Source organism: Lutra lutra, chromosome 9 (genome assembly GCF_902655055.1).
Source record: "Lutra lutra chromosome 9, mLutLut1.2, whole genome shotgun sequence".
NCBI classification, from domain to species: Eukaryota; Metazoa; Chordata; class Mammalia; order Carnivora; family Mustelidae; genus Lutra; species Lutra lutra.
In genome coordinates this window covers 30,492,324-30,503,448 of record NC_062286.1, presented here as the reverse complement: position 1 = coordinate 30,503,448, position 11,125 = coordinate 30,492,324, and the positions used below count along the sequence as shown (strand labels likewise).

The following is an 11,125-nucleotide window of genomic DNA, read 5'->3' as shown; positions in this document are numbered from 1 at the left end:
CATGGATTTATGATGTTTGTTTTATTTATATATCTGAAAACATTAGCAAAGTATTTCAAGTGTTTTAGTAGTTCTAAAACAACCCAGATTGAGGTCATAAAAAATCCTTTCCAACCCTACGGTTTATATATACAAGGTTGTCCAGAGCGTAATAAATTAGATGAGCTAATCCACCTTCAATTTTAATGTTTGAAAAAGCATTTCAGCAGAGCTGTCATTAGCACCAGGCCGAGAATATACCTGAATTTCCCTTTAAAAGAAGCTTAAATTACTCAGGGTACAATTTTAGTAAGACTAATCCCCTTCTGTCCCTGGACAAACTTTGATTTTTTTTTTTTTTTTTCTGATTCTCACTGCTTTGAGTCACATGCCTATTATGGGCAACACTAAAGTTTGAATTTAGAGATCCATAAGAAAGTGAAAGAGATCGAATAATCGTCTTTCATACTATGTTTGTTTAGTGTTCCAAGAAAATCTTTCCAACAGTCTAGGGTTAAACCTGTATTACAAATTAGGAAGAAACAAAGTTGTAATTTTAGGAAGCAGACGGGGAGGAAATTTTGCAAGCAGAGGAAGTGACCAAAGAAGAAAAATGTGCATCTTCATTGCAGTCTAGGCAAAATGGTCCCCTTCTTTCAACTCTACTCTTAGATTAGAGAAAATAAACACCGATCAGAAAACAAGCTCATGGCTCAAACAGGAAATACGTGACATTCAGGACCATGCCCTAAACAAGGATACAGGAAAAATTATTATTCGGGATTTTTACAGGCTGAAAATATGAAGGAAACTGGAATGATGGCTACAGAAGAGACTTCTTACACAACATCTCTGTGCCAGTATTTCCCATGTTTATCTTTATTATATTCTGTTGCAAGTTATTACTACTATTATCTTATAGTACACACGCATCCTTAGCATATACTCTACATGTGTCAAACTTTTGGATAACATAATCCTTACAAAAGCAGGGACCTGAAAGCATATGAAATTCCCAATAAAATATTGAACGTCTGAAAACAAATACCTTATGATTATTCAGAGTAGTACCTGCCAAAAATCTGAGGAAATATTTGACTTGTCATAGTGCATAATAGCAGAGCCAAATCAATAACAACAGGCAGAAAATGATCTTGCTTTGGCACTACTACCTTCTTTAATTATTGCCCTTCTTCCCTCAGCTTCTATTTTTAACATAATTAACGCCACTAGTTCCCAAAGGCTAGTTCCATATTAACACTTGTCCACGGCTATCCGTAGTCAGTCTGTTACAAAATGAGAAAATTAAGAAAACTCTGTTTTGTCAACAAGGTAATTGTATTTGATATTTATTTTTGTACCCTTCCTTCATGTTTAATATTACATATTTTTTAGTTAATGTAATAGTTGTTTTAAGTTCCTGGGCTAGTGTTGCTTCGTTGTTGTTTTTTTTTTCATTGTGGTAAAATCTATGGGACATAAAATTTGTCCTCTTAGCCAGTTTTAAGAGTACAGTTCAGTGGCGTTAATATAGTCACACCATTGGGCAACTGTCCTCACCATCTATCTCCAGAACTCTTGTCATCTTGCAGAACTGAAACTCTGAGTCTGTTAAATAAGAACTCTCCATTCTCTCCTCCTTCTAACCCTTGGCAGCCACCATTCTACTTTTGGTCTCCACAAACATGACTCTCTAAGGACCTTACATAAGTGGAACCACTAGTTTTTATATTTTTGTGACTGACTTATTTCATTTAGCATGCTGTCCTCAAGGCTCATCCATGTCATAGCATGTGTTAGACTCCCCTTCCTTTTCAAGAGTAGGACCTCAATAAATGCAATTTCCATTCCTGGTCTTCCTGAAGATAATTTCATCCCTTTGCATCATTTCAGTCTCCTTCCCATGAAAGGACTCCCAAATCTCAGCGGAGCACTGAGCACTAAGACTGGGTAAAGCACTCTGCAAAGAAGATAGGGATGAGTTCTATATGGCCCCTATTTTCCAGGAGCTTACAGTGTAGTAAGAGAGAGAGCTGTGTGGTAAAGCGTTATGTGTGCTATGGAAACAACCTGCCTGGAGCACAAGGAAAGGCATGGTTATTCTCAAACTGCTTGGAAATATAGGAAGAACCACAGGTTTCAAGGCAAAGATGAGTTCAGTTAGGGACACTTTGAATTTGTGATCTTTCTGTGGAACATTCAAGTGTTTATGGAAAGGGATCAAGCTAGAGATAGAGATTTGTTAAGTCGGTGTTTGGAGCCAAGTGTAGCAAGTACAGCATGTGTCCTAGCAGCAGCTCATCCACACCATTCCCCCCACCTGCCCACCCAAGTGTTCCAAATCCAAGCAACTGTGAGTCCACTGGAGGCCCACTGGGTGGACTGGCCATCTCCGAGGGTCACAGGGAGTGATTCCTCCTGGACATGGAGTTTCTTTTGGGGGCGATGAAAATATTCTGAAATTAGGTAGTCATAATGTTGCATAATTTGTGAATATACTCAAAACCAGTAAAGGGTGCACTTTAAAAAGGTGAAATTTATAGTTTGTGAATTACACATCAATTGTTAAAAATTGTGAGGAAAAGAATCCTATGGCTCAGCCTAACCAAACTCTGGTCCACAGCTATGCCCCCATGTTTTTATATGTATGTGCTTTTGCTCACCTGGACTTTCCCTTTTTTCCCCATTCTCCTCCCCCATATTTCCAATCCTACTCATTCTTCAAAGCTCAGCTAAAATCCTTTGTCCATGTATTTAGCCTTCTCCACATTGGGGTAGGTCTTGTACTTCTCTGCCATCTTTTAACCTTTTATTTTGCCTCCTACTTACTTTCTTACTCTTTTCTCCGCATGACAGATCTTTATGTACCTTGTTTAATAAACAGTAGTCCCCAAGAACAGCAATTGCTTCACCTATAGATCCTATCAAATGCCCTGCACATGGTAGCCTCTCAAAAATGTTTATTGAGGGGCACCTGGGTGGCTCAGTGGGTTAAAGCCTCTGCCTTCGGCTCAGGTCATGATCCCAGGGTCCTGGGATCGAGCCCTGAATCGGGCTCTCTGCTCAGTGGAGAGCCTGCTTCCTCCTCTCTCTGCCTACTTATCTACCTGCTTGTGATCTCTGTCTCTCAAATAAATAAGATCTTCAAAAAAAAAATGTTTATTGAGTCCGTACACCAAGGACTTTAAGGAGAATCTAGGGAAAAGGGCAAGCAAGCCAAATTAACTTCAATTAGCTTTCAGCCACACGTTCCATCATCATATAACGAACTAGGAGAGAGTTTGAAGTCTAGGGTTAGTCAGAATTCTTTCTGGAGATTTGGAAATTTGGGATGTATGATCAGAGTATTAATTATAATAATGTTCAGTATAGTCTGATTACTTCATTAAAAATGAAACCAACAAATATAAGACCATTTAGTGATTTTTATCTGGCACGGAACACCTGAGCTATCAGTGTAGAAAGTGTCACAGTGATGGCTTCTGGTCAGCTGAGTACCTGTGCAGTCGGACCTTCCTTTGAGGACATAAAAAATAATTCATCCTACAGCCATAGGGATTCCTGGGTTATTTAAACTCTTCACTATTATCTTAAATTTCCCTTCACAGACTCAAGCTTGTTAACTTTTCTTTCTCTGTGTTGCCAGGAGATGTGGCACCCAAAAAAGCTCTTTAACCTGAATAATAGCTAACATTTACTGAGCATTTACTTGTGAATTTTTTTTAAGGTGTCATCCATGTGTTATGTCATTTTGCTCTTGCACAACTCCCCGGGTAAGGAGTGCTATCATCCAAGGATAATACCGGTGACCTTGGATGTAACTGATGCTGAGACAGAAGCTGACTGAGGTTGCTATGCCTGTGGCCACACAACTGTTCAGTGGCAGAACCATGATGCGTCCTGGGGAACTACCTCCAATGTCCACTGCATGTGTGGTCCACTCAGGGCATCTCTTCCTTCTCACAACAATCCTGTGGAGGTACGGAACCATCTTTCTGCATTTCACGGACAAGAACATCAATTCGTAGTTGAGACTGAGCAGCATGCACCTGTGACATGGCAGAGACTAGATTGGATTCTGCCTTCCAAGTCCCATCCCAACCCTTTGCTTCTAACTGGCCCTTCTGGGCAGCTGCAATTTCCAGACTATGAGTGAGGGAGCCCACTTGCCTAACTCCTTTGCTCTGGCCAGTGTTTTAATACTGGTTCCCTATCCAGGTCCACAGCACCTTTGTTTTCTTTCTCAGTTGGCTTTCCAAAATACATTATAACCAGTCTATAGTATTTCAAAAGAGAGGTTTTTTGTGGTGCATTTTTCATTTTTTGTGGTGCATTTTCACAGGTTTCAACCTCTTAGAAAAAAACCCACAAAAACAAAATAATTTTTTTCAGGAATCACATTCTATAAATTAAACCCAGCCGAAGTTTTAGAATAATGAGCATTTCCTCTAGTAGGGAACCTAGCAAATCATCTTTTTTTTCCAGTTAGGATTCTGAATCAGGCAACTCTGCTCTCTTAAATCACAAATGTTGACTCGTTTTGCTTATAGCAGGTACACGTCTGAATGATTGTGTTGCATTTCATTGAGTACAAGGGAGGCCAGTAAATGTGGGACAAGACTTGCAACTATAGTCCCATGAGAGAAAGATTGTAAGCTTCTATTTTTCATAAGCCACCACCAAGAAATAAAATCTTTTCCATCATGGTTGCTCTGATTATATTTTCTTTCAAGGCTTAAAAATCTCATATGGGAATATCTTTACTTATCAAACCAAATCTTAATCACTGCTGTGCTTCTGGAATAGGAATAAAATGTCTTGAGGAAATTGTAGTTCATGTCCAGCAAAAGATTACAGGTACAAATATAGTCCTATGCTAAAATGTATTGTTGAAAAATTCATTTAAAGTGGAGGAAACAATTTTATTTTTTAAAAGAGAAGCAGAGCAGCAGAAATGGAATGAATATATATATATATATATATATATATATATATATATATTTATTTATTTTTCCCCCCTCTCACACACAAATCCTTAAATCTCTAAATAATGAGCTTGATTTGTAGAAAAGTTACTTCTAGGAAGAGTAACTTCTGTCTCTTTAAGGACCATGAGAGAAAATGGGAGTTACTGGTGAGATGGGACTGGCTGTAAATTGCTCCAATGAGGTCCTGGGAATCTTGCTGAGAGAGAATATTTGGGGCTGGACTAAAACGTCTGTTGGAAAGTGGAAGGAAGAAAAAGGCAAAGTTAGGCAAGAGGGTTCTTTAAAAATAATATAAACTTGAGTAGATTTACTTTCAATTTTAAAATAAAACAATAGCAGAATAAGACTAAATATAAAATATTAGATCGACAGGATATGGGTACATTTGGTAGCTTCCAATTCCTGAAAGTATTTCAGAAATGTCTTTTCTAAACAATAGTTTCAGAGTAGATCCGAGTTACACACAATTTTACTTGCTCCATCTTTAATATAAGTTATTTAAAAATTCTCATTTCTTAAGTTTAAATACAAGATGACTTAAACCAGAGGGAGTCACTTAACTTTCTTTTCTTTCTCTTCTCAGAAGCTGCCTTAGACCCCTGCGTGGGGATGGATGGATCGTTGATAAGCAGCCCATCCAGCTTGTCTCAATATGTTTTACTTAAGTATTTTTGAGATAAAACCTTGACAGAAGGAGAACTAGGTCCTTCCTGGGACAGCCACCGTCAGCTGGTCAGGTTTTCTTCTCACATTAAAGTTATAATTTACCACATAATGTCTTTTCCCTCTAGATCCTCATCCTGACACCCACCCCTCCCCGTTCCCCGGGCATTGTTACCCTGTTTCCCTGGACGTGGAAGCCTAGGTTCATGATTCTTGACTGCACTTCACTTTGATGGCAGGGGACACCCGCGAGCTGAATGATGGACAAATAGGAAACCAAAGTTACCACTTCGGTTTACTCTGCTTAGATGAAGGGCTCTGGATGTCTCTGCGTCGGGTGCAGAATGCCTGGGGCTGCGGCGCCAGGCGGCCACCTGGGAGGCAGGCCCGAGGGAGAGAACGTGGGGAGCAGGGAGAAGAGCAATCAGGGTGGAAACTGCTCTCTGCTGTGGACCCCTTCCGAGTCCCCCATTCAAGTTGTCACCTCTTGGTTCCTTGCCACCGTGGCCTCGGTCAGAGCGGACGATAAAAGAGAAAAAGGCAATGATGGGTTCGAGTACCGTATGTAACTGGTTGAAATACACGGTCGCGCCCCGCTCCCCCCCCGCCCACGGAGACACGGGGACGTCCGAGGACGCAGAGCCCTCGCTGCCTGCACAGTGCAAAGGCACAGTGGCATCCCCGCGCGGCTACCACCCGCTCGGGCCCGCCCGGAAACTACAGCTCCCGGCAGGCCCCGCGCCGGCCGCGCGCCCCCGCCCCGCACGCCCCGGCCCCCCGCCCCCGGGCCTCAGGACGGGACGGGGAGGAGAGGGAGGGAGGAAGGGGCGCCAGCGGCGGGCGGGATCCTGCGAGGCGCGTGAAGCCTCGCTGGCGCCTCGTCTGGGATCCAGACGCTGGCGGCCGCGGAGTTTCTCACGACCGGCGGAGCCCGCCTCTGTAAGTAGTCGCCTCAGGGAGCGCGGATCAGACACCGAAAAAGTTAGCGCCGCCGCGGCCGCCGCTTTGTTCTCGCGGCCCGTCGGGTGAGGCGGCGGCGGCCCCTCCCCCACCCGCCCGCACGCGGCAGCAGCGGCGGCGGCTGCGGGACTCGGGCCCCGCGCGGGGCTGGGCGGCGACCGCCGGGGCTGGGCGGGAAGTTGGCTGAGCCCGCGGCGGGCGGAGCGGGCGGGGGGCGCCGCGGCGAGCGGGGGCGCCGGCGCGGCCGCCAGACGGGGCCAAGTTCCGGCGTGGGCGCGGAGGCCAACTTGGGTCCTCGCTCCGCCGGCGACCACCGCGCGCGACCGCTGCGGGAGCAGGCTGTTTCGGGGTCCCTCCGGCCGGTCCCGACGCCAGCCCAGCGACAGTCAAGCTGCCGAATTGGGATGATCCTTTTTTTTTTTTTTTTCTCTCCTATTCATTTCATCACTTCGTGTTGTAGCGGTCTCAAAGGAGTAAGTAAATGGTGCTTAGAGACTGTGTGAGCCCCCACCCCAGTTTCCTGACTGTGCTTAGTTTTGCAAGTTGCAGTCTTGCTCTGAGTTGTTCTCACCCCCGGGAGGTTTTTCTTGCGATGAAACGCTGAGGAGTGCGACTGTTTTCTCTGAGCAGTAACAATAACCAGACTACTCGATTGCCTGTTGGATATTTTATTTGAAATCATCGCAGCATAGGCCTTGCCGACTGCAGGCACGAATATAAAATCAAGCGACAAGCGTGTGTGAGACCCGCAGACTTCTCCATACACAGATTGATGGCTTGGACATAACTGTCTCTTCAACCACACCCATCCCCACAGGAAATAAGATATCGGTGTCATCTTTGATTAGGAAGGATAAGTTACACCCTGAACTACTAGTTGGTACTACACAGCTTTAATGAGCTGTAGCCGCAAATGAAACAAAAACTTTTAAAATGCCTTGATCTGTACCCTAGAAAATGCTATATTGTATTACTCTTACAACTGCTTCTACTTTGTACTTGATGTAGCAGTTCTTCCTGCGTTTTTAGCGACAATGATTTTGCTGAGATCAAGTTTACTTACCAACTTCTAATGCGTCGTCTAATGGGTATGAGGACATCCATAAAGGTCCCTGATCTAGCTCTAGACTTCTGAGTTTTATTTTATCGAAAGAACCTTTTCTTCCTCCCCTGTTAGGATCTGAATTGAGAGCAGGCATGAAAATTCAGCCAAGAAGTTAGGCGTTTTAGTAAAAATATTTTAAACATGTCATGAAGCCTTCATGTTAGGTTTTGCTTCAGCAGGTAATATAGATGTGGTAGATCTGATCAGATAAGCTTGGAGTGTTTGACAGACCAGTTTCCATACTAAATTCTATAATTTGGTGGATAACATTTCACTTTTTAGGATGACTCACATTCAAGATGTTGTCTGTTTCATATCTAGAGACTGATTTTTTAAAGCATCTCAATAGTGAGTCTTTAAGATATACAAATTTTATGAGCTTTCAGTTTCAATAGATGACCTCTTTAAAAGAGAAATTTCAGTGGGTTGTTTTTCATTTAACACTGGCATATGGAAAAAAGGAGGGGGCTTTAATAAATCAAGCTTTTGGGCATGAAAATTTTTAAATTACATTAGAATTGAAAAAACCAGGGCACCTTGGTGGCTCAGTCGGTTAAACAACTGCCTTCAGCTCAGGTCATGAGCCCAGTGTCCTGGGATCAAGTCCCACATTGGGCTCCCTGCTCAGCAGGGACCCTGCTTTTCCCTCTCCTGCCACTCCCCCTGTGTGTTCTCTCCAGCTCTCTGTCAAATAAGTAAAATGTTAAAAAAAAAAAGAAAAGAAAAAAATATTTAAATGCACTTTTAAGGGACATTTTCTCATTTTTTAAAATTTTTTTTATTTTTTATAAACATATAATATATTTTTATCCCCAGGGGTACGGGTCTGTGAATCGCCAGGTTTACACACTTCACAGCACTCACCGTAGCACATACCCTCCCCAGTGTCCATAACCCCACCCCCCTCTCCCAATCCCCTTCCCCCCAGCAACCTTCAGTTTGTTTTGTGAGATTAAGAGTCACTTATGGTTTGACATTTTCTCATTTTTAAAAAGACTTTCTAAAATTGATGAAAGTACTACCATATTGAAATTAATTGTTCATTTTTAAAAGAAACTACTTTTGCTGAACTGGCTACATGGGCAAATTATTTGCCAGTACAGATTTTAATTTGGTTTAATAATAATTTTATGGTTTACAGTCATCTGTGCTGGTACTACTTTGAGTCTCCGATTATGTAATTTAAATTGAACTTGTATGTGTGCCTCTTTGGAGCAGTGGAAAAATTTGAGATGATACACTTAGGAGACGTTTTAATTTTAATTTTAGTGCAGAAGAAGTTTTCTCCACTTGTATGGTTAGTTTACAGTGACATTGTGTGAGAAATTGCTTATTGGCTGTTAGCCAGTCAGATTTCTCAGATACCACTGGGGCAGAGAGAGGCGATGAAGGTCCATCAAGCCCAGCATAGATTCATAGAGCATTGGCCAGATTGGCAGACTGTAATCTTATTATGGGATAAACTTTTCAGTGCCTGAGCAGCGAGCAGACATGGTGTGCTCTCTGTACTCTCTCTGAGAGTGGAAGGGCCGAGATTCAAATATCACTGGTCCAGATGAGCAGAATTTTAGCAGTAAACAATTTAGTTGAATGCTGAGCTCTTAGGAAAAGTATTATATTAATCTAAGGAATAGTTATATTTTTGAAAATCTGTAAATAGATGCCAGGAATGCAACAGACTAGGATTTAAAAAACTCAACCAAGTTATTTGAATTGTTAATACAGTATACAATATAAATATACAATATACAATATAAACACAACACTAGGGTTATTAAGCCAGGTCAAGCCTGTATCAGGGCAAAACATAGACATTGACTTCTGGACAGTAGTCAGGATTGCACTGAAAAAGGCCACTTACTTTTTTACATGCTAAAAGAATACGTGTAGGTATCAAGCATGGGGTGGATGGGTGGGAAGGCCCTGCATTCATTAGCATTACTGACACACAAAACTAAATTGAACCAGGACAACCCATTACTGGAGGAAGTCATGGTAAATACTATGCTACTCAGAATAAGAAAAACTTTTTTTTTTTTTTTTTTTTTTTTTTTTTTTTTGTCGGATAGAGTGAGCACAGGCAGAAAGAGTGGCAGGCAGAGGCAGAGGGAGAAGCAGGCTTCCTGCTGAGCAAGGAGCCAGATGTGGGACTGATCCGCTGGGATCATGACCTGAGCCGAAGGCAGCTGCTTAACCAACTGAGCCACTCAGGCGTCCCAAAAAAAAAAAACATTTTAACTCTCTGCTTTAACCTTTACTGATTTACTGATTACCAGAAAGGACACTGGCTGTACTAAATAATGAGCTTCCTTATGAAGTATTTAAGAACTGGATTTGTTTTGTCTTCTGGAATCCTCTTCCCTCTTCTCTCTCCTTCCCTGACTCCTACTTATCCTTTAGGTCTTTGCTTAAGCACCACTTCCTTAAGGTCTCCTCGCGTGAGACCCCAGTTGAAATTAGGTCCTTTAAGTATACTTTGTCATATCGTTTTTCATAATTTGTAGGTACTTTGCTATTTATGTGAATGGTATTTGGTTAATGTATGTGTCCCACATCACACTGTAAGCTCCAGTAGCCATGTCTGTTTTGGTTACTGCTGTATAACCACAGTGTCTCTAGTAACAGTGTGGCAGATAATAGACACTCAGTAAATGTTAAATGAAAATGCTGCTATTTGAGCTTCTAATTAGAGGCTTTGCTAAATTATGAGGTATGTACATGCAGGCAGGAGGTGAGAGAATGGGAGGGAAAGGTGGATCAACTTGTGATGTTACCATGAAGTAATGGGCCTTTGTTTTACCTTGTCTGTAATAATAGGGCAGGGTGGGCTCAAGGTTCTTTTAATATTTCATCTTTTGATTCCATTCAGCAGTGGTGATGGATTATATAAGCTCATTTGAATTGGATATGTGACAGATAACTCCCCAAAAGAATATTTGAGATGTTCCAAATAAACATATCAGAAATGCTTGCCAACTTATAGCTATTAGAAACAAACATATCTAATTAATATACAGTTTATAAATTAGTAATTGTCTTGTCTCGGTTTCCTAATTGAAACATAAAGACAAAATAAAATACAGTTATTAAATTTTTTGATACTCATCTTAATATTTTTCATCCTTCATCTTGTTGCATCTTACAGAGCAAATCAGGGTTCCATAAAATAAAAGGAGAAGACAGATGGGATGAGTGGGCAGAAGCTAATATGACAGCTCATTTAGTTTCTTCTATTTGTTTTCATGCTGAAACTTTAAAAAATATTTTTATACAAAGTATAACATATAGTTTATTAATAGTTATAAGTAGTTCTGATAAATTGGCCGATTGTATTAGACAGTTACTGTTACTTGGCTAACAATAACAGGTATAATAAAATGAAAATTTAGTGGGAAGACATCCATTGAAAATAAATTATTATTGAACACAG

At 41.5% G+C, this 11,125-nt stretch overlaps 1 protein-coding gene and 1 long non-coding RNA gene across 3 annotated transcripts in view; one reads left to right on the top strand and one right to left on the bottom strand.

Annotated features, from left to right (window-relative positions):
• Positions 1–3,798: 3,798 nt before the first annotated feature.
• Positions 3,799–6,308, bottom strand: LOC125108210 (uncharacterized). Its single transcript, XR_007129840.1, has 4 exons — positions 6,115–6,308; positions 5,806–5,883; positions 5,112–5,197; positions 3,799–4,028 (listed from the first exon to the last, which is right to left on the bottom strand). It is a non-coding gene; the product is annotated as an uncharacterized LOC125108210 (long non-coding RNA).
• Positions 6,309–6,427: 119 nt separating this feature from the next.
• PRKD3 (protein kinase D3) overlaps positions 6,428–11,125 on the top strand; it is an 83,292-nt gene continuing 78,594 nt past the window's right edge. The window contains exon 1 of one of the 2 annotated variants that reach the window (XM_047746820.1): positions 6,428–6,569. The gene's annotated coding sequence lies outside the window, so the exon portion shown is untranslated. Of the gene's footprint in view, positions 6,570–6,874; positions 7,064–11,125 lie in introns of those variants that run through there. The other variant, XM_047746821.1, reaches the window with a different exon arrangement.